The sequence below is a fragment of the Haliotis rubra genome, unplaced genomic scaffold (genome assembly GCF_003918875.1).
Source record: "Haliotis rubra isolate DU_JTF1 unplaced genomic scaffold, ASM391887v1 Scf47, whole genome shotgun sequence".
NCBI lineage: Eukaryota > Metazoa > Mollusca > Gastropoda > Lepetellida > Haliotidae > Haliotis > Haliotis rubra.
Genome location: NW_025767157.1, coordinates 2,380,973 through 2,406,233, shown reverse-complemented (window position 1 = coordinate 2,406,233; position 25,261 = coordinate 2,380,973). Strand labels below are relative to the sequence as shown.

At 39.8% G+C, this 25,261-nt stretch overlaps 1 long non-coding RNA gene across 1 annotated transcript; it reads right to left on the bottom strand.

Moving 5' to 3' along the window:
• Positions 1-1,838: 1,838 nt before the first annotated feature.
• On the bottom strand, positions 1,839-25,246 carry LOC124290588. Its single transcript, XR_006901980.1, has 4 exons — positions 25,134-25,246; positions 19,294-24,807; positions 18,419-18,422; positions 1,839-1,850 (listed from the first exon to the last, which is right to left on the bottom strand). It is a non-coding gene; the product is annotated as an uncharacterized LOC124290588 (long non-coding RNA).
• Between the last annotated feature and the right edge of the window lie 15 nt (positions 25,247-25,261).

Below are 25,261 nucleotides of genomic sequence, written 5' to 3'. Positions count from 1 at the left end.
AAACAGGTCGGATATGGGTTGTCTCTACTTAGAGAAGAGAAAGCTGGCAGCAAGCTTTAGCACATCATTTAAGTTCCCATCAAAGCACTTATGACTCTGACAACATACTCCTGATCTCGGGCTAGGGTGGTTACTATGAGAAATAATGTATCTAATTAAAAGAAATTTAAAATATCTTACTATGAACTGTTATATAGAAGAGAAATAAAAATGGTTGTTGAGATAATTCAGTACACTGACTTGCTACACTTGAACGCAGAATAAAGTGCACAAATGATACTTTTACTTCTCCTTATCAATTCATTACATGTTTTTATTCTCAACATAACCTAATATACAATGAAATAGTTTACATTAACATCATTTTATAGCCAGAACTCAGATTGTTTTTATGTCATATCAAGACAACTGATATTTTTGGATGACTGAAAATTATATAATATCATTTTATCAGACTATGATAATTTTTCAAACTTTGTTTTATTTGAAAGCATAGAAATAACAACAGAATAATGCGATATACTTAGTACACTCATATTTTTTAGTTTGGTGCTTGCACTTTGTAAAGATAACAAGTTTTATGATTAAAGAAAAGTGTAGCATTAGATGTTTTTAAATTACATACAGTTGTTACATCACGCTAAGGTTAGTGAGTTTCCAAATACAGAAACGGCTCATGGTCTCCCAAATCCTCCGACAGTGGTGAGTCAGTCACTCCTTTTAAAATAAATTTTTATTTCCTTCACGTCACATGCACAGCATATGATTCAAGCAGTTGAAGCGAAGAAGATGCTTCTTGACACAATAAGGAGGCCATGGATGAACTGATGGAAGAGTCCCATCTCATCACACAAGGAAGAAATCAAAATGACCAATTCAGCCAATTTAACTTTGAAACATTTTATAATGAAGGTATTTATGTAGAAGATCCCTATACATGTAGAAGAAAGTCACTTTGCCTTTTAAGCCTTATTCTCTCGCTTCTTTCACATCTGGATCATGTGAAATAAAGTGGAGTGGTGTGCACACCAACATCAGTCAACATTTGAGACACAGTAGTAGTAGTAGTAGTAGTAGTAGTAGTAGTAGTAGTGGTGGTGCTAATTAACACACTTGTACCCATACAATAAACACATGATATACTGTATGTCCAGGCGCTGACTGGCACTAAAATAGTATATGTACAGAATGCACTATAATAGTAAACTGTATCAGATTTAAAAAGAAATATGTTGCTTGCCATCATTTAAACTGTTACAAATACGTCTAATTGTGAATACCTTAGGTTTCCTCCACTGCCAATAGATATTTTTCCTCATTATCATATTTAAATGGAATAAAGCTGGTGATTGTAAGTTGTAATTACTATTATCTTGAATGATACTCTATGTAGACAGATATACCTTTCACATAAACATATGTTCTCAGCTGTATTACTCTGGACTGGTGAACATTAGTCACCCATTCAAAACAATGATGCAATCAAAAATATCCAAACAAAATGAATTATATTTGCATTAGTTATGATAATACTTTTGCCATCTCAAAACATCCATCTTTTCCTAGAAATCAAGGCAATCAGAAAAATAAGAAACAAATTTCAGATACACCTACACGGTATGAAGGGATTTCATAGTGTATGTTACGTTCTCCTCAAATATCACAGACTTGCTGGTATTGAACGATACACCTTTATCTACATATCAAAATCAATAACTTAGAAACATCGTGTTTCTCAAGATAAAAACATTTAATTAATAAAAAGAAAAGAACATTCTCAATAATGAAACAAATACAAACGATTTTAACGCTTGTCTACCAATTTAAAGGAAAAGTAATGTCAACTGCTTCTGAATTTGACTTTGAAATGTGTCAGTGCAGCAGTTGAGAAATGCCCCAATATTATTAAAATGTGGACCTGAACAACTATTTATTATCTGAATTAAACTGACTTAAATAATAAATTCAATCTCATAGAGTCCATAAGTTAAAAACCTCATAGTCATATTCGCTAAAAATACTGGTTTTAAGCAACTGTGTAATTCAACTGCTATGTAGCAAAAGCAATAGATGCGACGGTGACAACAAAGTAACAACACTGATGATGACTTCACAATCACATTGAATTTAACCAGTTTCATTGCCACACACTGATATCATCAGTGCAAAACACACCTGCCTGTCCTTATCAAGGATGACCGATAAATCAGCTACCTATAATGATTGTAAATACCTAATCCACACTGATTGTTAATTGACAGATGCGTTTTTGTAGAGAACGGCTCCTGCACGCGCGAGGTGGTGTGTTATTGTGTTGTATTGTTCGAGCGGGTAGAGCCACACACACCTCATTGAATTGAGCGGTCGCTCAGCTGACTGCAGAAACACTTCATCTAGAGTATTTCACTCTACACTATTACGTTGACACGATTACATTTTTAATATAAGACACAGAATGCATCTTAGTGAGCTGATAATAACCATGTGATCATTGTCGACGGGCTGACAAGCGACCGCTGCCCCACAGAAGGAGGCCGTTTCTAGCCCGGACTGCCCCGCTTGTAGAAGCTAGTATGTCTGCCATCGCAGATATCTCGATGTAGGTCACACTGCCGACATGTTGAAGAAAACAGCGAAAACGCTGGATAGTAATGACAGAAGTAACTGTCGTGTATATATGTATGATTACAATTCGAATCTACTGCCCATCCTGTACACTGACTACAAGCCGGAAGTGCCATCTCCAAGTATGACAAATATTTGAGAGATTCGAAACCCGTGCGGACATTTCAGTCATTCCCATGCTTGTACGGCAAGATCGGAGTGAAAATACAGAAAAATAACGATACATATGAATTGTACTCACCCAACCTGATCTCTGAGGGTACTTTTATCAACTCTTGACCAAATCGAACAAAATTTAAGAGTTGAAGAACTCTCTTGCTGGTATGTTTGGTATGACACAAAGAATCCAGACAACGTAGTGGCCTTCTGCGCATCCCTACCGCGCAGGGGAGGACCTGCTAGCATGTTGGGAGAAATACTAAACAATGATGTGTATTTAGACCCAATTTACCAACTAAATGCAATGAATATATTCTGTCATTCACATATATATCATATCTAGTTAATGCAAGTTTATCTTGTGCATGCATGTTCGTCAACATATTATATATATGCTGAAATAGGTGGAAAATCCCGATGACCTGGTTTGCCATTCTTTTCACCTCCCTCCGCCTTGTAGCAAGTGCCCGCCGTTTTGTTTTAGACGAGTTGCTTTCTTACGCCTTTCATTTAGCTGCTTTTGCATTGCTAAACGCACTAGTATTATAACATTATATTTAATATATTTTTTACAAAGCGTGTGGCGTTTTTACGGGCAATTTCATATAAGCGATATCGTTATTCAATTTTTCGCGCCGAATGGTTGGCGCAACAGGTATTGGAATTAGAAGAATGCATAAAACGCCAAAACTCAGCTGAGGAGATTCCATTCGTCAAGATATATACAATCGATTGTTTTCACATGATGTCGTTAATTTTTATATTAATATTAATATCATTATATCAAACATCAATATTACAGTCAGTACTACCGATTCCGTTGTTAGTCATATTTTCATGGAGTGTGATATAATCGTTTTCAAAATTATTTCTTTCATATTGTTTTTACCTTATACAATATCATCTAGAATCTTTACCGTTTATACGTTAACTCAAAGAGTAGTTTGCCAATGTATTGATAATACCATGTCGTTATTTTGTTTATCGCCATGAAGCTTGCACATCTCTTTTCATCTCATTCATGACGATAAAATATTTTTTAATAATATTTGTTGTGATAATTACATATTCAGATCCATGTTTAAGGTTGCGTTTTGCTGGTGATCAATATTCCTCCATAATCATAACCCTTTTTGTTCATTAGGAGACATTTAGGCATATGTGCAAGAATGCATTGTTCCAATTCAAATTCCCACGCGTCCCATATCGCACAGAATCGTCAATACCCGTTGAGAGTGCAAGCGGATATGGAGCATAGAAGCAGGTGCGCGTTGAGGGTGGAGAGGAACCACCAGATTGCTTCTGGTAAGGGAGAACGAGGAGGGGAGCGACACCAACCTCTAACCCCAGGCGGCGGGAAACAATGGCGCATTGTAGTAGGCGCAGTGAAGCGAGGCGAGGGCTCGACGTCACTGGCTGGTGACTTACAACTGGAAGAAACTTGAGTCCTCCGCAAACCACTGTCAGAGACGCAGCTACCTGATCAACTTTCACCACTCATTAACGCCTTTCACTGACCTCGGCAGGAAATATAATAAATTTAAGGACTATATTGGTTTTGTCATAATGTTACAAGCGACTTTCAGCGAACGCCTCGGGTGTCGAGTGTCTTTCGCCATGGGCTTTACCAAGCATCACACAGCAAAAGTCGAGAAGTATTGTGTTTCACTTTGTCCCACTAATGACCTGTCAATCAAGTCATTGTTATTGTGATTATTTGTTAAAAAAATACCATTATGATCTCCTAAAAGTACATGTCGTTGATGATGTGGATTGTGACAGTTGACTGTAGTATATTGTTTTTGTTTTAATTATCATAACAATGACGTGACAGTTGCGATGAATCACCAATCTGTAAACAAACAGTAAGTTTTAGAAACAAATGCCGAAATACACGAGTACGGAGTTACATGATAGACCGTGTTTGCCTCAGTGCTTGTAATACTGGGGTCATGTTGTGACACACTAGTTTTGATATACACTGGAGTTTTTTCATCTGACATTTCTATGCTGTGTCTATCTCGCTGAACTCTCGTATGTATGGGCTGTTGGACTGACAACACTCGCCACGACCCTCTGTGGTTACATTCAAATGTCACATAGTCAGCTGTCCTTCAACACATAATGTCCGTGACGTCAAGGATATATTCTACATTGATTGTAATGCCGACAAAATGAGAAAAAAAACACCAACCCAACAACGGTCATCTCAACGATGTATGTACACACACATGCACACACACACATATATATATATGAGTGAGTGAGTTTAGTTTTACGCCGCACTCAGCAATATCCCAGCTATATGGCGGCGGTCTGTAAATAATCGAGTCTGGACCAGACAATCCAGTGATCAACAGCATGAGCATCGATCTGCGCAATTGGGAACCGATGACATGTGTCAACCAAGTCAGCGAGACTGACCACCCGATCCCGTTAGTCGCCTCTTACGACAAGCATAGACGCCTTTTATGGCAAGCGCATGGGTTGCTGAAGACCTATTCTACCCCGGATCTTCACGGGTCTATAAATATATAACATGTATAATCACAGTATATATACTTCCCATCAAAACACTGAAAACACTCACTATATGTTATGTATATAATATGGTTACATCGAAGATTGATTTCTCCACTAAGTTGGGGAAGCAACTGCAAACCTTATGCATATGAACTGCACGAGGATCATGCATCAGTTTGCTGAAAAGCGTGTGCAAATATCATGCATGCGAACAGTTGCGTTTTGGTGTAAAGTTTTGTTAAGAATTCGCCCATTTTCACTGATGTTTTATCATTTCTTGAACTCATGACAATAATCTTTTTAACGTTACGAATTTGTTTTACAAATGAATACATCAGTTCAAGTGTAAACAGTACCCTTAAGCAGTATGGAATATTTTGCAAAATAGTTTAGTTGCCTGAAGTAAGTAGCTATATTTACACTAGTGAGTCTAAACTTTTGATTGGAAGTATATATAGAAAAAAATCAGCAGTCATCACAACGATGTATGCATGTATGGATGGATGGATGGATACACACACACACACACACACACACACACACACACACATACATACATACATACATACATACATACATACATACATACATACATACATACATACATACATACATACATACATACATACATACATACATACATACATACACACATGCATTAATATAAACACAGTATACGATTTCGAACACTTTGTACCAAGCATTCAAACTGTAGGTTAATGTTTTCCTTAGAAATAGAAAGTGAGACCAAACACTTGTTTTTTCCAGACGAGGAGTTGTATTTTCGTAATTCATTTCTCAAACTAAAGATACATTCTTGTAGTCTGCTTATGACGTACATATTGTAAGAGGGTATGTTTTCCCATCTAACATCTATATAAGCATATCGTTCAGCAAGCCATCTGTCATGTATATATAGTACATGATTTTTAACAGAGATGCATATTTTTTTGTCCAAAACCGCTGACATCACATTATGACACAGTTAATATTCAAAGAGACAGGTCTTTCATATTCATACAATAGACCATAAACAGATAAAAAAAAGTATGCTTAAAATAGATATACTGAATGTGGACATCCAAGAATTGCAGTTGAACTGGCGTAATGTTTATAGTCAGTTTCACACAGACCAACAAAATATGTTTGGTTAACATGTTGTCTTGCAATATACACTTAAGACTTAATTTAACGAAACATCTGTCCTGAAGATCTTTGTTACACGACTCGTTTTGTTCACCTCAATATAATGATATCAATCATATTGGTTGCACGTCATACAATGTATCATGACGTCATTCAATTATGACGTCATGCCAGTCTGCCAGCTGGTTGGTACGGGTATACATACTGAAATGTCATTGCAGTTACCGTGGCAGCGGGTAATATTTTTTCCAGTTGTCACCTTCCTGGGAGGGGTGACACGGAAACTTGTTAAAGCGTTATTGACCAATGAAATTAAAGTATTTCACATCATTTCTCAAAGAAAATATTTCACATGAAGGTAAGATAAACTGAAATGTCATTGCATTTTTAATAAATTCATAGCAAACATTATTATATAACACAATCGCGTAATTTATACAAATATTCTACATGGATTTTGTTCATTCATGTTGTGTCAACTTCAAAGAGAGTTGATATAGCGTCAGTAATGAAGCGGTATAATACATAGAGTCGTTCATCTCCATGAATATCTCTTCTGTCGAAATCTCAAACTTTTTAACGTAAGGGACATTTGCACAATGTGACATTTCATAGTATACCAGATTTAACGGAGGCTCAGGAGTCCGCGTGTATTTTCAAGGTCGACAGAAAGTGATTTAAACCACAAACAATATACTCTATTGTAACTCGACGTCTCCAGGTCAGGATGTTCACGGTCTCAGTGAATCCCTTTGTGTAAAGATTGCGCATTATCATAATAAACCCATCACGCATATGTGGAGCATGACATTAAGTACAGAGTATGACCAGGTTGAACGTTAATACTGACGCAAGGGACTACGTAGGTATGAAACAAATATCAAAACAGCAAGCGACAGTTTTCTGATGCTAGTGTAGCGCTACACGTAACTATCTATAATGCACTACCTTGAACTGATTGACCGGAAGTGACGTCACAAACTACCACAGCATGGCGGAGATCATATGCGTATAATCGTCTTTGCTACTAGTCCAGCTGTGATAGGGCTGTGAGTGAGAGGTCACTAAGTACTGTGTTAAGACACCTGTCAATATGGATCTGGTATATACAGTCTTTATGCTGTGTCAACGTCCGCAACAGCACCATCAGCTCATGCTGTTAAACACAAACACCTCGGAAGTGCGTGTCATGACACAAAAACTCTTAGTTACATATCTGTAGGATGGTAAAAATAAAAAACATTAAAGATTATACATTAATTAGGCGGTGGATAGAAGGATCGGTCGATGATGAGTTTGAGTTTGAGACGTTCGGCTCAAGGACGATATGTACGTGGGACTGGAACCATGATACATAACGGAAATGGTAATTGGGACCACATTGATGAGAGAAGTTGGTTTGAAGCCGCCTTTCTCAATACTCCAAGCGTACAACTAAAGAGGCCTAGAAGAAAATAATCCTTATGTTAATTTCTTTTGACTTTTTACACACACAGGGAATCGAACCTGTGTCAACGACGTTACGAACCGGTTACGTTGTAACCACACGGATCTCCCACTGCTGGGTCGCGTTCCACCCGGCATTCTTAGCGCTACGCCTGACGTAAGTCATGTTAACGTACACGAGTTATCATCGTCTGAGATAACTCTGTGGGAAGAGGCCCTGACCATTTTACCACTTTATGGTCTTTAGAGTGAGTGAATTAAAATTTAACGTCACCTTGGTAATATTTCAGCCATATAGTGACGAATCTGGTCTTTAAAAGTAACTTCTACTGTTCCCTTTGTTGTATTTAAGGCCACTGGCGATAGATGGCCATGGATGGCTGGAAAGATAGATATCAGAGTGACTGAGTTTAGGCTTTCGCCGCACCCAGCAATATTCCAGCTATATGGCGGCGGTCTGAAAATAATCGAGTCTGGACCAGACAATCCAGTTATCAACAGCATGAACATCGATCAGCGCAATTTGATTTACGGGGACAGGATCTGCTCAGTTCAGAGACCCCAAAAGGTGGCCACCAGGAAATAACATCTGTCAGCTGTGAACTGTATGAATCTACAGAACCCGGCGGTTTCAGTAGCTGCTACACTATCGACCATTGGTTTGCATGGTCCATACTCGACAACACACAAACGGTCGTGTCGCAATGCTGACAACGCATAACGTTTTTTAACCAATTTTCACACAATCATTCGAAGTAAACAATATGACACTAAAGACCCCTTCTTGCAAGTGTTAAATATGAATTAGCGTCGTGCAATAAATCCTGTAATCACGGAGTGAACACGCCCAACCTACGTTCGTGTTCCAGCAACACACAGTAAGTATAATACGCCAGGTTTTGCTTGAAAACCACAAAATGCGTTTGACTTAAGTCGGTTACGCGGAGATCGGTGTATATATAGCCTCGTACATGACAGGAAGAGGTGTCATGGCACAATGTCATGTAGGGTAAATAGTTCAACGAGAAGAAACCAGGTGGCGCTAACATCACTATTTATAGTGCGCATACAATATGTGTTCTGTTGATAAACGTATACACGGAATTACGAATATTCAAATGAACAGCTTAAACCACGCGTTTGTACATATGTTGAACAATTTGAATCCGTCAATAGGCTTGATAAGCTGGTGTACTTCTGGCATCTATATCAGTGTCAGCCGCATCCACTGGTTATGAAGCCACTGACCTCATGATCTAGCAAGTCACCCTATACATACAACATATATTGTTTCCACCTACATGCGTACAGGCCTTCACTAAAATACATATAACTCTTCACGTAATAAAAACAAGCGAACAGTGACAGTTTATCTCCATCATTTGTTGAAATACTAGTATAATGAAGTGTTATTATAAATCTTTTATATACCAGGGCCCATTTCCTAAAGGCGATCGCAGCGCAACGACCGAGAACTACCACTAGAAGCTACCACCTCTTTATAGGACTAAGGTGCCTTTGTGTGTAACGGGTAGCTGTTTCATGATTCGTAATGACTCACTGGCACAAGAAGCGATCGTAACAGAACAGAAGATCTTTCTCGTGAATCACAAATCTCAACGCAAGTTTTTTATCGCCGATGTACCATTTCCTTACAATGATCGCTGTGTGCATGTGGGCCCTGAGTTTTCTGTTAAAATTTGAGTGACCTCCCAGTCAGGTCAAACAGCATCGAATGTAAAGTAGGTGTGCTCCCAGGCTTTAGTTGACGCTGTTCAATAGTCATAAAACATTCTTAAACATCATGTTTTATTCACGTCTTTTTACATACATTTACTAAAACGAAACAGTGAATGTGCTTTGCTGACTCTAGACTAATGCTTAGTCTTGATTCATCTGGAGCTGCAGAAAGGCCTGGTAGAACAGAAACTGATGCTCCCTAACTAGCCCTACCTACACTAACTACACTAACCCCCCACTAACACAACTAACTACCCCTCCACATTAACTACACACACACACACACACACAACTACCCCCTCCCACATTAACTACCCCCACACACACACACACACACACAACTACCCCTCCCACACCAACTACCTCCAGTAACCAGCCTCACACACTTTCTTACTGATCTTTATCCATGAAGGAATAAGTCCCCCCCCAAAAAAACACACAAAACAACAACTAATGCTTGTGTTTGAGGTGAGTGGAGGGATCAGTAGGTAAGCCTCGGTGATTTGGCTACCAGCATGTCATCTGATCGCATTTCCGTTGATCGATGCCCATGACGTTAATCACTAGATTCTCTGGTCCAGATTATTTGCATTTCGATAATTAGATAAATTAGACAAATTTAGATAAATATTGCCGAGTGCGGCAGGACACAAACCACTACACATCTCTATTGTCGCTGTGTAGAACTTACTAAACACATGCTTTAAGGACACAGTTGCCACTAAGTGGACCAGTTTCAGGAACCAGTGAATGCATCTCTGTGTTAGCTTTGTGCGTATGACGAGCCCTATATATGGATAGCTAACGGGATAAACCACGCTGTATATCGTCAACAGCAGCATTTCTTCGTATCACTCAGTTCCTCTGGATTGATGGTGATTTGGTTATGTAAGATTCCAACTGCACATAATATGTAATGTGCATGCAGGAGATAGAGCACTGTCCAGACAGAGCAGATATAGGTCAGGGCACCTGTTGCTGTGTTGCTCGCGTGATCTCTATAGGTCCGGTTATAGATGTATTGGATGTTTTACACCAGTATGTGCAGGATGGGGACCTATTCTAGCCATATCCCGGACATATTCCTATATCCGTGCTTGCATACATGCGTGTATGTATAACACCGGTATAGTGTATAATCGATATTTGATATGTGAAACCAACCATGTCTAAAGTTAAAGAAACTTGTATGTATATTTGATGCTGAAGGCCTAAATAGTTTTTACCAGGGTCTAGATGTTTGATGTTTGATAAGGATAGATATATTTAATGTTTGACCAGGGTATGGGTGTTTGATGTCTGACCAATATATTGGTGTCGGATGTCTAACCAGTGTATATATGTTTGAGGTTTGACAATAGCATATATATTTGATGTTTCACCGATGTATAGATTTGACCAGGGTACAGATATTTGACAAGAGTAAATATATCTGATGGTTGATACGGGTAGTTTATTTATTGATGGCGGGGCGGTGGGGTAGCCTAGCGGTTAAAGCGCTCGCTCGTCACGCCGAAGACCCGGGTTCGATTCCCCACATGGGTACAATGTGTGAAGCCCATTTCTGGTGTCCCCCGCCGTGATATTGCTGGAATATTGCTAAAAGCGGCGTAAAATTAAACTCACTCACTATTTTATTAATGGCAAGCATATGAAAAATACACCCCGGATTCAGGGGACAGCTAGGGAGTAGGGCAGTTTCCCTCCATCACAGCACGTGCCCTTGATGCGTGGCGGGGGTTTATATTGATGATGGGGGATAGCCAGACAAACAGAGAGAAGTGTTCTCTCAGGTTCGCACGTTGTTGTCGACAAACGCCAAGGAATTGTCTTTACAGAGTGTGTACCTGTACATATCGCCTCGTCACACAAAGTCCCACAGTTTTCATTCAATGGGCTGCTTGATAGAGGGCACAGAGTTGGAAGCATAGATTCGTATGAATAGTACTTTCTATATGGGGTTGTATAGGTAATGTGCAGTATATAGCGTAAATAGTCTCGCAGTGGGATCTCACGTGACCGAGGTATCAATCTTAGTGACATTTGTAATTCAAGCTATATATCAAACGTCAACTCATAATTGGACAATAGATACAAACCCATTTTATAATGGGTTGCCCTTGTGTACATGTAGTTGTGAGGTGGTCGTAGTGCGGCGTGATGTGGTGAAGTCGTTGTGTGGGGTAGGGGTGAGGTGTGGTGGTCGGTGAGGTGTGGTGGTGGGGTGGGTGGGGTAGTAGTGTGTGGTGGGGTGGGGTAGTAGTCATGTGGTGGGGGGAGGTGTCGTGGTCGGATGGGCTGGTGGGCTGCTGATTTGTGGTGGGGTGAGGTGTGGTGATGGGGTGGGGGTGATAGTTTGCGGTGGGGTGAGGTGTGCTGTGGTGGGGTAGGGTGTGATGGTGTGGGATGTGATGTGGTTGGGTGTGTTTTTTTTGGGGGGGGTTCTGATCGTTGTAACGGTGACTCATCGTCGTCATCATCATCATCATCATCATTATATACTGCGGGAATCTTGGGGTACTGCTCTCATGTAACAAGAACTAAATGCTGATCTAATGGTCACTATGTTTGACCAGTCTCAGTCAGTACCAGCAACATTTAAATGGTTGGTTTGTGTGGCGTCCAGGCACCCTGGACATTCGTCATGAACAGGTGTTAACATTCAACATTCTTTTCGTGGCATTTAGACATTGGTGAGATGGACAAGGGAAAGTTCATGTAGATAATCAAGCCCTGTATAACAACTGAACACCTTTAGATTCACTTGGCCGACAGGTGTTAGACCCGACACCGAGACGCTGACACACTTGTAATAAGGAAGTTATAATATATATATATCGATAGCGACTTCTCCTTAGGCAAAGGTGCAGATGGATCGTTTCTCCGTTCGTGATTGCGATGTGAATAATATTTGGGACAACTGCGTAGGATGTGCTACAATTATCAAAACAAAAATAATTTTATCACTATCGTAATTGGCAGCTCCCAAGTAAGGTACATGACTTATATCAGCTAGCCGCGATATAGTACAAGGTTCACCATGTCGACACAGTATCAGGTATGCCATGCAATGAAAACGTTTCATTCAAAGACTGACTTCTAAGGTTATAAGCTTGAACACAATTATGTATGGTGTAATAAGTAAATGATAATGTCTGTCTATTATCATATCCCCAGAAGCATTAAACGCCTTATACGCTCTGGTGATAAATCGATGGTGAATCGCCCCTGCAAAAGCACAGGTGTATCGGTACGTGTGTATGTTATGACATGATTCATGACCCAGTCACCCAGGTGACATAAATCACCAGGTAAATGCGACCACGATATCGGTGGTCACGTAATCTGCCCATAGACAGACCTGGCTCTGTACACCGCTGTATGTCTAGTACAATTCACACGATGTATCCTTGGGTGATGAGGTCATCCGGATGTGAACTATGACCCCAGCTAGGAATCATTACCTGGGATAAATTACCTCCGGGCAACACCACATAATTCGTTTAATTAACATGCATATCCTCATAAAGTTAATCATGTGTTAAGTAAACGTGACAATTACAGGCACGTGTGTTAATATTATTTGGAACTATAATAATTAAATATTTTCCGTCTGATGCTTAACTATTTTTGCATATGTAAAATGTATATACTTGCTTGTTGAGGGAAATAATAATGTGTTTCTATTTTAGGACGTGTCTCTAATCTTACTACTGAACAAATTATATATTTTGTGAGTTGATAGAATTTTTTAAAGTTAGTATTGTAACATTTAAAGTGTAGGATTTCAATGTCGGAATGTGTGCTGTAAGTGCATCCATAACGTGACCCCTCATTTCCCTACCTGACCCCTGTTCCCCGCCAGGTGTGTTTTACTGCATCTGTCTCTCAATACCTGCAACACTCACGGTTATTGATGCGGGGATTAGTGGAGACAGGCGACTCAATTAGCTCTCGTCAAAGTAGCAGCGTGTAATAGCTTTTTGTGTGTTTGGATAGGTATAACGTTGCCAGGCGCTCGGGAATGTAAAGGTGGGGTTTGGGGGCTTTAAGAGCTATGGACATTTCAGCTATATTTAGCTCTACCCTCAGCCGGGTGTGGAGGAGGTGGTGGTTTGACCCCCGGGGTGAGAATGTCACACCCATGAGATAGGGAGCTCTAGGGGCTGCGATCGATGAGCTTTGGTTGCACGGTCGATAGCTGACAAACTGTCGAGTACCTGTCGACAAAGACTATGTGTAACCGTTGTCCTGTTCCACCGTCTATCTCCAGCTCTACCTGCAAACGGCTCGAAGGGAAATATTGACTCAGCGCTCGTGCTCTTTTGATCTTTGGTCAGGCATTTGTCCACCAAAGGATGGGCAGCATATACTGAATTTTCTCGCCCCGAAAACGCGCGGTTCTCTTCTCTGACCTTCCTGAGGAAAAGTTCAAATACTGATTTCCCATAAGAAAAACAATTCAGGTAAACTAAATTTCAATTCGGCTGTTCCCTTATCCTCCCTCCGGTATATTCAAAATAAAGCTGACTTCATGATGTCCTAGTTTCACGTCATATGACCCTGGAGTGATCATGAGCCGGTCTTGGTCAGGTGTGCCTATCATACCTGTTCTCGCCTCTCTTACCTGTAATCAGAGATCAAAGATCGCCGCCTTCTCCGTTATAAGACGGTACGACATAGGTAATCCTATGTAATGTGCCTGCAGCAGAATCAAATTGAGGATGTAACTTAATTAATCAACCTGCATTTTGACTATCGTTTTTATAAACTGCAGCAAGAAACTTGGTATTCCACTCGTACACCCGCATGTTAGACTCATCCGACGTTCATGGTTTGTTTAACACTGGTTTCAATCGGGTAATTTTACGCACGCTGACGAACGTTAAACGGCGATTGTTATAGTTTAAATGTAATTCAATCATATGTATAAATATTCGAATAATTCATTTAATAACTGATTTCATTAGCATTTGAAAAGGTTATTTTGTGTAGTTGGAACTACATTGTATATTAATTTCAAATGATCGTCATATCTTTGTCGAGGAAACTATGTACATATTTGTGCGTCTCAATGGATGTTAGACCTGCAATCATCTTAGGCAATATTAATAATGTTAAACACAAATTGTTATTTGCCGCATTTAAATTTGATGTATTATTAAACCTTATATTAATTCAAAGACGTTAATACAACTGTTTTTCGTATGACTGTAGTTAAATTGTTATGACGTGAGGGATTAACTATAGCCATATGAAAAAATGGTCTTTCTTTAACTTGTTTTGAATAGTATATATTACCTTCGTTTTCTTTTCCAACACGAAAAACAAACACATGATGGCCTCGTTAAGAGATTATGGCAATTATATGCTCTAGTGGATGACTGTAACTGATATAGGTGAATAGTATCAAACACGAAGAACGGAATCTTTAACTTCAGCTGTTTGGTTGACCTTTGACTTAGTAATGCCGTCGTCGTTCTCTTCATGATTTCGGGGCCGTGGGGTAGCCTAGCGGTTAAAGCGTTGGCTCGTAACGCCGAAGACCCGGGTTCGAATCCCCACATGGGTACAATGTGTGAAGCCCATTTCTGGTGTCCCCCGCCATGATGTTGCTGGAATATTGCTAAAAGCGGCGTAAAACCAAACTCAGTCAGTCTTCATGATTTCAGCCACAAGTTCACCAGAAACTGTTGCTGATACCTTATTCAACACTTCCCAAGTACAAGAACAGGTTCCTTTAAATTTTATTTCATGCTATTTTTCAATATAAAAGTATTTACTTTCTTTAACCTTTCACGTGAATACCCTGCGGTGAAAATTCTACACACGGAAACACCACTCAAATGCCACACAAGACATACAGAATCACCCGTAGCATTACACATTCATGTGTAGATCTAACGCTCAAATGGTTTCTGAGATAATCTGCATCACTATCGGATAACCATTTCTTGTTCGATTCATGTTTAGCCACCACCAGATATGGGTGTACACTTTCATCACAATCTGTAGAACTACATACACATCTGTAGAATCCTGAAGAAATAATTTGTGAACTATTAAGTACCGAATTTAATACAACAAATTCAGAAAATCATTAGTTTTATTGAAGCTGAAGAAGAGCTGGAGTTGCAGACAGACATACAGAGTGTGTGTAAACTGTATTTAGAAACATATATTCCAATATATTACCCAATGACAGGGAGATATACAAAATGCACACACGCCTTTTAAAATGGGAGTGACGAGAGACGTCATACAAAACATAATTTCGTATTCAAATTTCAAGATGATTGGTATAAGAATGAGTAAAGAAAGATATGAGTAAGAATAAATAACATAAAACTGAGAACGTAATAACGTCAACCAGAGATGTGAACAGCTGTCGTGCCTCTGAGCCTTGTCCATTTTGTTACACAGGAGACGTATGGCCGACGTGACGCTGCATATAGTCATTAGGATGTAGCGTTATGTCAACGTAGGGATAATCTACAGCACTTCTTCTATTCTCCCTGGTCTACCTGAGATGAACTGGTGGTTAACGGGACAGACATAATTAACACTTTAGGTGTGGGGGCAATGACACGGTGGGTTGTCCTCGATAGTCGTCCCGGAGCAATGATGCGCTCTGTGATAATGACGTAGGAGGCAGCACCATTACGGCATGACGACCTCACCGCAGGCGGCGTCTTTTAGAAATAGCTAACACAATCATGAAGGCGGGTCGCTCCGGACGTCTAATTTATGACTATTTAATCTCTCATATACGACTTGTAGATTAAAGTAATTAAAATGACATTCACACATAGGAAGTGCCAAGGATTAGGTACACGACATATTCGCTGACGCTGCACCACTTCAACCCTTTGAAACAGAATCAGATAATGTTGGCATGAAGAATGATCGCTGTCCATAAAACCATGCATTAGTCAGCACGCGAGGACATGGTTTTCAATTAAGGTTTACTTGTTCGTGATTCAGAGAAATAAAGAAATACAACACGTTAAAACAATATGATTCCTTCTTGCAGTACACCTGTGTAGATAGGTCTAAGTTTCTGCTCATTCCAACACTGCATGGTCCTTTCTGTCTCTGGCTAATTTATTTCCCTACCGACAAGCCCTTAGCTAGACTAATGCGTAGTCTCTGAATATATATAATTTTGATAGTAACAAACAAGCCCATTTAAATTGAAAAGGAGCCCCAGGGAGACCAGAGATTCATAACCTAAGGAAATCTAGACTTGCTTTATTTAGGGCCTTAGCACTGCAGATAGGGCTTGGCAGTGGGGAAAATAATGTGGTTCAGGGACTGTGAGACAGACTAGCCCTTAGCCTGAAGTTAGAACTCTAAAAGAAGCAAGTCTAGATTTTCCACAGGTTCTGAATCGACCATGTCAGTTTCCATTTTAAATGAAGCTGTTTTTTTCCACACAAATTTCAGTGATCAAGGTTCGTCTATTACCTGGTTGTCTTGACAGATGTAACTTCAGCAACTGGACCTACCCCATGGTGGTGGAACACCAAATGACAGTTGTTGTAATTTACAGAGAGCGCTGGGGTGGCCTAGTGGTGAAAGCGTGTATATCGTCAGCTCAGCTCGTCACCAAAGACCGGGTTCTATTCCAAACTTGGGTACAACCTGTGGTGCCCATTTTTGACGTCCCCTGCCTGATGTTGCTGTAATCTTGCTGTAATCTTGCTTAAAGCAGCAAAACCTTGACTCATTCCTCCTAATTCACAGGATTTTCAGAAGTTGCACAACTACTTGTGAAACCGAGGTTTGTTTTACCTGGCACTGCAATATTACAGCTGTATCAAGACAGCTGAAAATTACCAAATCTGTCCCCACCTCATCCCCCCAAAATATTTAAACTAGTGGTTGACATAACGATCAAAAATAAAAACTGGAGCCTGCCCATGTGATAGTTTGGCAGCCTCTGGTCAGACAATGAGTGCTGTACCTATTCTAACCCCAGTGAATTCTTGACTCACCCTTCCCCACCTGTTGCTGGTGGACTATTGCCAAAAGTGGCATAAAACCATACTCACTCACTCACTTAACTCAACACCTGAGTGGGCCTTGTCTGACCATTACACCCAGGTGCCATGGGGTAGGTGTGTCCATCTCTGATTGCTTTTCAAGCAGTGGTGTTAAATCAGCCTACATAAACAAAGTACAGGTATACCTTACTCTGTTTTTACACCCAAATACATATACACATGGATATGTTACAAAATCTTATGCAGTAAGTAATTGGACTGTCAGGTGTGTTTGGCATAAGGTGTTATGAAGAACAAGTTATGTGAATTTCACACAACTGGGTGGATATCAAAATGGTGCAACTTACAGTTTACAAGATAAATTGGTATTCAGAAAACTTTTTTTTTATTACTTTCCTAATATAAATAAACAACTTGCTCTAAAACCTCGAAAATGTTCAGCTCATTTGGTTCTACAATCTCGCAGATGAAAACCACTATACAGCAATGTCCATTAGAGTTAAACTGTAACCACAGCTAATGTAACCCATATCAGGTACTCTAAGAAACTCCACTCATAATGGCTTTCAAATAATATTTGTTGATAATTTAAAGGACATGTGTTTGCTCTGACCCAGTGAGACGTCTCACTGTGAGGAACATCAGCTAGATAGATACAAAACGCCTTACTCAACCTCTTCCAACCGATTTTCTCATCATCTCTAAGTATTGGTACTTAAACCTTGAATGAATTTATAATACTGATAGTATTTTTATTACTGGCAGAAAAATACATATCTAATGAAAATACCCAAATATGAGCCATGGTGTTTTTATATCCTTGGCATTAAAACAGAACAAGTATGAATCACTCAATGTGGGCTGCCTAATCCATGCAGTCCCTGGCAGAGTGAGTGAGTGAATAAGTTAACCTCACCATAAACCTTCACTATAATCCTACCACAACTGGTCTACTAAAAGTGACACAGGTCCTATAAGCTTACCTCATTGGTGTGTGCACACAGTATACTGTCTGAGTGGGGTATTCATGTGTATTTGTTAACCCTGTACCAAGCAATATTCTAGTTATATCACTGTGACCCGCACTGGTCTACCAACTAATCAAGTTTGGACCAAACAATCCAGTGATTGATGATGTGAATAAAGATCCTGGATGTTGGGGTCCAATGATGAACCATCCACCTTGTTAGTATCTGAGCACCCAATCCATTTGGTAGTTTTGTTGGACAATATTAAGGCCAAATCATGACAGTCAAACAGTCCAAGGGTCATAATCCAACCAAAAATCAAAGCTGAGAGTCCAAGGATCATAATCTATCTGAATCACCATGCTGAAACAGTCCAAGGATCATAATCCATCTGAATTGCTATCCTTAGACAGTCCAAGGATCATAATCCATCTGAATTGCGATTTTTAGACAGTCCAAGGATCATACTCTATCTGACCAAAATGATGTTTGACAGTCCAAGGATCATACTCTATCTGAATCACAATGCTGAAACAGTCCAAGGATCATAATCCATCTAAATCACGATGTTAAGAAAGTCCCAGGATTATAATCCATCAGAATCTCAATGCTGAGAGTCTCAGGATAAAAATTCATCCAAATTTCCACAAGCAGCTGATTGATCTGAGTGTAAGGAACACAAGTGTGACTATATAAATACTACAGATCAAATACAACTCATGAAGTCAGCACAGGGAAGTAGTGGTCCCACACTACAGCCAGAATCATAACAAACTTGCCCTCTCACCTGGGGCTGAAACCATTCACTGGTACACAGGTGTATCATAGCATATTCAGATACAATAAATACCTTCAAAGAAATACAGTTGCAATTTGTTTAACAAAATATTCTGTACCCTTCAAGGTAACAAAAGTTGCAACATGCAATAATAGTGGGACTTACTACTGCCCTGTACTGTACAAACTTGTCTATACTGTACACTGAACTCCCCATCTCCCAAGCTTGGTGTGTTATCATATACACATATTCTTCATTACATATACTGTCATCATGCACAGACTTTCATCATCTAGAGCTATACAAATACACAATAACAAATTCACTGATGAATATGCATTAATGCCACATTGGATTATTTATTCCACAATTATAAAAGTTTTGTTCAAGGTACAAAGACTATTAAGTACTGAAAGTTGATACAATGTACATGAAAAGTTAAGCATTGACTCTGCAACACAAGACTGGTATCGGCACTGTATACTCATACATCAATTTTACACCTAGAGAGTTGCTGCTAATGAATTCATAGTTCATAGGATGCATAACAGCAAGTACTAATGTAGATTTTGAATTCAAATCACCACAAAGGTTGAGGGATCATACCTCAATGATAACAAGGATGACTGCCAACTGCTGACTAAAGATTCAGTCCACAAGACACACACTTGGATTTCTTTATAAGCAGGTACTCAGTTTACCAGAAATCACTTATGTCTTAATGTAAGGCTTGGCAGTCGGGTATAAGGTGAACGTTGTAATGCTCCACCGTGACATCAATAACAGCAAATTTATATCCAATATTATCAGGGCTCTATAAATTGCTTTTGTTAGGCTTGATTTAGTCTGTTTCCCTTCATAAGGTGTGTATGAATAATTGACAACAACGAAAGAAGATAGCATCATTAATTGTTGCTTTTATCTGCAAAACAGAAACCACTAGTATCAGCCTCTTGATATCTTTGCGGACCTTTATCTGAACTGTCAGGATATACAGGAGCTAACACAAAGAAAAACAAACAAAGAAAGGCACTTTAAAAAGAGTTATCTATCAGTCTAATTGCACTTGTAAACTCTCATAAAATATTAAAACGTTAAAAACCTTTCCTGATAATTAAAGATAATTAATACCAGTGGGTTATTTTGAAACAATATTCATCATGGACATACATAAAATATGTGAACATCATAATGAAATTAAATTGCAGGTACAGTGTATAACACAACAAAACTGACCAGGTTTGTTTAACATTAAAGAGCCTGCGATGACAAACGTCTATAGCACCAATAGAATCATAACTGCTGCACACACCATCAGACTGATGGAATACCTGGCTTCAGGTAGTGACAGGTAAACACAGGTAACTCATAGTAAATGCAACTGAACTGGACACATGAGCGTGTGCTTCAAGATGGATGTATATCCACAACATGATGGTACTGCCAAAAACTGCTTTTCTCTGTAATAACTCAGTGGAATCACAATCATATACAGACACTGAGACAAGATTTTGTGGGTTTTTTTTGTTTGTGAAAAATTAGTCACAAGCTGAAAGAACCCAAGAAGATCTATTTGAGACAAGAATTTGCTGGTATTTGACCACAGTGTTAACAGGTATTCTGTCTGGTAAATGAATCTGTTCACATGGAAGAAGGAAAGGAGGTTTCACCTAACGCGTGTAACGGGGATGACTCTCTGTCCCAAAACACAATTCCATCAAAGGTTGTCAGTCTGTTTTACTAACGGTAGAAAGTAAATGTTGACTATATTTATTTTAATCCATAGATTACTTACACCAACAGTAACCATTAGAATACCAGTAAATTAATGACATGGACCCCACTGAACAAACCTATCTCAGCGCTGAGGTGATCACAACTCCCATACTTCAACACAAGCTTACGAAAGTCATAACGCTGAGATCACTTTGTGCAACAGGGCCCTGAAATGCAAATCCAATTTAAATACTATCTGAGAGGTGTTGGTAGGACAGGACATGAGATGTGCAGTAAAATGACAAAACCTGAGATAAAATATCAATGGGAGTAGACCAATATGGGACATTCAGTCCTTTAATCTCTGGGTATAGAGCCACCAGTGGAAGATGAATGGGTGGGGAGATATGTGAGTCAGAGTGGATGTGTGTGACCTTGTGTGTAAGTGTAAGTGTGAGCATGTGTGTTATTGTGTATATGTGTGTTGTGTAGACTCACAATTAGCCCCAGAAGTAAAGTTATCTTACTTGAAAAAATATGACTAAAAGAAAATCCTCCCGAAACCAATTAAATAAAATCCAAAAGGTGCTTAGTACAATTGTTTATTTAAGAGCTGAAGCAGTCTAGACTGTAATTTGTTCTCCTGGGTCTGGGACACATACTGGGGGTGTTGATGTCGATGTATATATGACCCTAATGCTGCCTGGTCCAGCCACTGGGTGATAAATGAGAGGGGAGGGAAGTTATGGTGATTGTTTACTGAACTCTCCTACTGATAACTCAATGAGTAACTAGAACACATCCTCCACAGTATCACGGACTTCCCACTTGAGAACACAATAGTCACAGAAATCCCTATGAAAGCTGACACCTAAAATCATCAATGTCTACAGCACTAGTATTTTGTGTTTTAGGCCCTTTTAGGCCCAACCAGTTTAAACAGATAGCATCAGACTGTGTGGAAAACAAGACACAAAATTAGCTAATTCCGCAGTAAAAGGTATTTTATGTTGTTCGTATGACCCTGAGACAGGACATGATGGAAATACTTATACTCATTTGTAAAGAAGACTTTTTATTTCGTCAGCTGACACTGAGATGTTGTGTTGACTAATGAAGATGGTCATGTAAGATGGAGGTGACATTGGGTCCTGTACAGCTGACCTGACTGGATATATCAGGGCAGATCTCCCGTACTCACCAACATAGCCCAGTAGTCAGTCTGTCTGGTATGCTGGTTGGTTGGGGGGGGAGAAAGGAATGGATGTAGATAGCTATCCCACTGGACAGAGGAAAGGACAGAAGGAATTAGAAGCTGGTTGTGTGGGTCAAGGAAAGATGACACTCATTGACAATTGGCATAATTAATCCTGTACTTGATGTGAAGATTCCGCTATGTCAGTTGGCAGGTTCCATTATCCCAGCCTGACAACTACCTTAGAAACTGGCATCTCCCCCAACCGAGTCTACCCAACACTGGCTGTAGAGTCCAGCTGGGTTTCTCTCAACTCTCAAATGTAACACAATATTTCCCTGTAATCTTCTCCTTGTTTACAGAAACAATATTTGTTGTTTATTTCTGTTCATGAAACCTGTGTAATTGATGACTTGAAAAGTTGGGCTTCTTCAGAAAGAGTAAATGTTGGTTTAATTAGGCAGTTTTTATGAGTGGCATTTCACTGTCACTGTAAGGGAACACAATATCAATGCCCATTAAAGATTTCTTTCTCATCATTGGATGTGGTAATTCACACTTGAATAATGGAGACCACAGGCCAGTGTCATTAGATGCACCCAACGAATAGTTGCACCCACCGTATCCCCTTCATAAACAGAGTCTATGGGTTCAGCATCACTGCTAGTTTGGTACAACTCACCACTTTAATGGCCCCAGGTCCCAGCCCAACCCTAGGGGGGCTAATCAGCTTTAGGTGCCCCTGGGTGAGGAATGTTGGTTCACTGTCATTATCCCTGTCCCTGTGATTACATTCAACAACTTACACATCTGGAAGTCACTTCTTACATGGCAGGCAGTGGGAGGGGCACAATCAACCTCTGGGGTAGAGGTGGGGGCAGGACTTCAGTGACAGAGCATATGGGGGTGGGGAAAGTGGTAGAGATGAGCAAGCAAGGGGATCAGCCTCTGAGAGATGTTTGAGGGTGGGGTGCTTGTGGTGTTTTGGGGGCAGAGGGAATACCTGTAAAGGTAGTGGGAAGGGTATAGTGGTATACGGAGGCACAAGTAAGAGCAAGGGACATGTATGACATAGCCTGACCATTAGGCCCAGAAATAAAGTTATCTTATATAAAATATATAAAAATATATTTATCTACAAAACAAATCCCAGTGGCGCCCAGAACAATCCTTAATATCATAATTTTCCTAAATCATTCTAGACTTGAATATGACTTATTCATTTATTTTATTTACTGTATTCTCCATGGTCTGGGAGACAGGCCACATATGACACTGACAGAGGTGAAGGTATGGGCTGTTGAGGTATGGTGTAACCATGATGTAGATCAAGTGGGAGAGCAAACCACTTCTAGTGGGGCATGAGGACACAGTCTTTTCCAAACACTAACATGGACAATATGCTGAACTGTTTACCCAGTTAAACCACCTATGCACCTCAGCAAAAAAAGAGACACTTCTGATTTCATCTGCAAGCAGCATTACACAGTTCTGGATGAGCAAAAGGACCCTACAATGACCAAGTAAAGACGATGACACAATGCGACAACACACACTCTTCAGCCTGTATCCATTGCAGCTAAAGTAGTCAAGTGTTGAAAGGGCTGATAACAGAGATAGGGATCAGCTCCTTGGCTTGTCACTACAGCCCTGGTCTGGCCTCCACATTAGGGCAGCAGCAATCATTATGTCATCAGTACTAGATAAACAGGTTACTTGCCATGTGTTCCTTCAATCAGTAACACAACCCGGCTGAGCAAGGTCCCTATCATGGCCATTATACTGCTTGGGGCAACACTATCAATAGGCAAACAGCACATGGATATCAGCCAAGTGGTTGATAAATATGGCATATACAGTTTAATATGACATCTTTGTGGGATATGTGTCCTTTAGAAAAAACACATTATGGTTTGTTATAAAAAATTAATGCCACTTCCAGCCTACTCAAAGAATAATCTTAGGATTAATACATACAGAAGGTCGTTTATTTGGCTTGGTATAGTGACAGATTTACAAAGCTGTTATGTTAAATCAGGTATAACAGGCACAATGTGGCTGACTCATGGGAGATTACTGAGTACGCATATCTGTCCTGTACACGTAGCTGACATCAATGAATAGTCCTACCTGTCTAAGGCTGTAAGCTCTGGCTACCCACCTACTCCAGCATATCTATACAGATACACAGCTGTAGCCTACAGCTAATGCCTACTCCAGGTGTACCCAGAACATCTTGATATATAGGCAACTGTAGCCTACAAGGCCTACTCCAGGTATACCCAGAACATCTTGATATATAGGCAACTGTAGCCTACAAGGCCTACTCAAGGTATGCCTGGAACATCTTGATATATAGGCAACTGTAGCCTACAAGGCCTACTCAGGTATACCTAGAACATCTTGATATATAGGCAACTGTAGCCTACAAGGCCTACTCAAGGTATACCTAGAACATCTTGATATATAGGCAACTGTAGACTACCAGGCCTACTCAAGGTATACCTACAACATCTTGATAAGCAGCTGTAGCCTACAAGGCCTACTCAAGGTATACCTACAACATCTTGATATATAGGCAACTGTAGCCTACTCAAGGTATGCCTGGAACATCTTGATATGTAGGCAGCTGTAGCCTACAAGGCCTACTCCAGATATACCTGGAACATCTTGATATGTAGGCAGCTGTAGCCTACAACCAGGACTTTCCTTGGTATACCTAGAACATCTTGATATATAGACAGCTGTCTACAACTAGGCCTTCTTAAGGTATACCTGGAACATCTTGATATATAGACAGCTGTCTACAATTAGGCCTTCTTAAGGTATACCTGGAACATCTTGATATATAGACAGCTGTCTACAATTAGGCCTTCTTAAGGTATACCTGGAACATCTTGATATATAGACCAGCTGTATACAATTAGGCCTTCTTATTTCATCAGAACATCTTGATGGG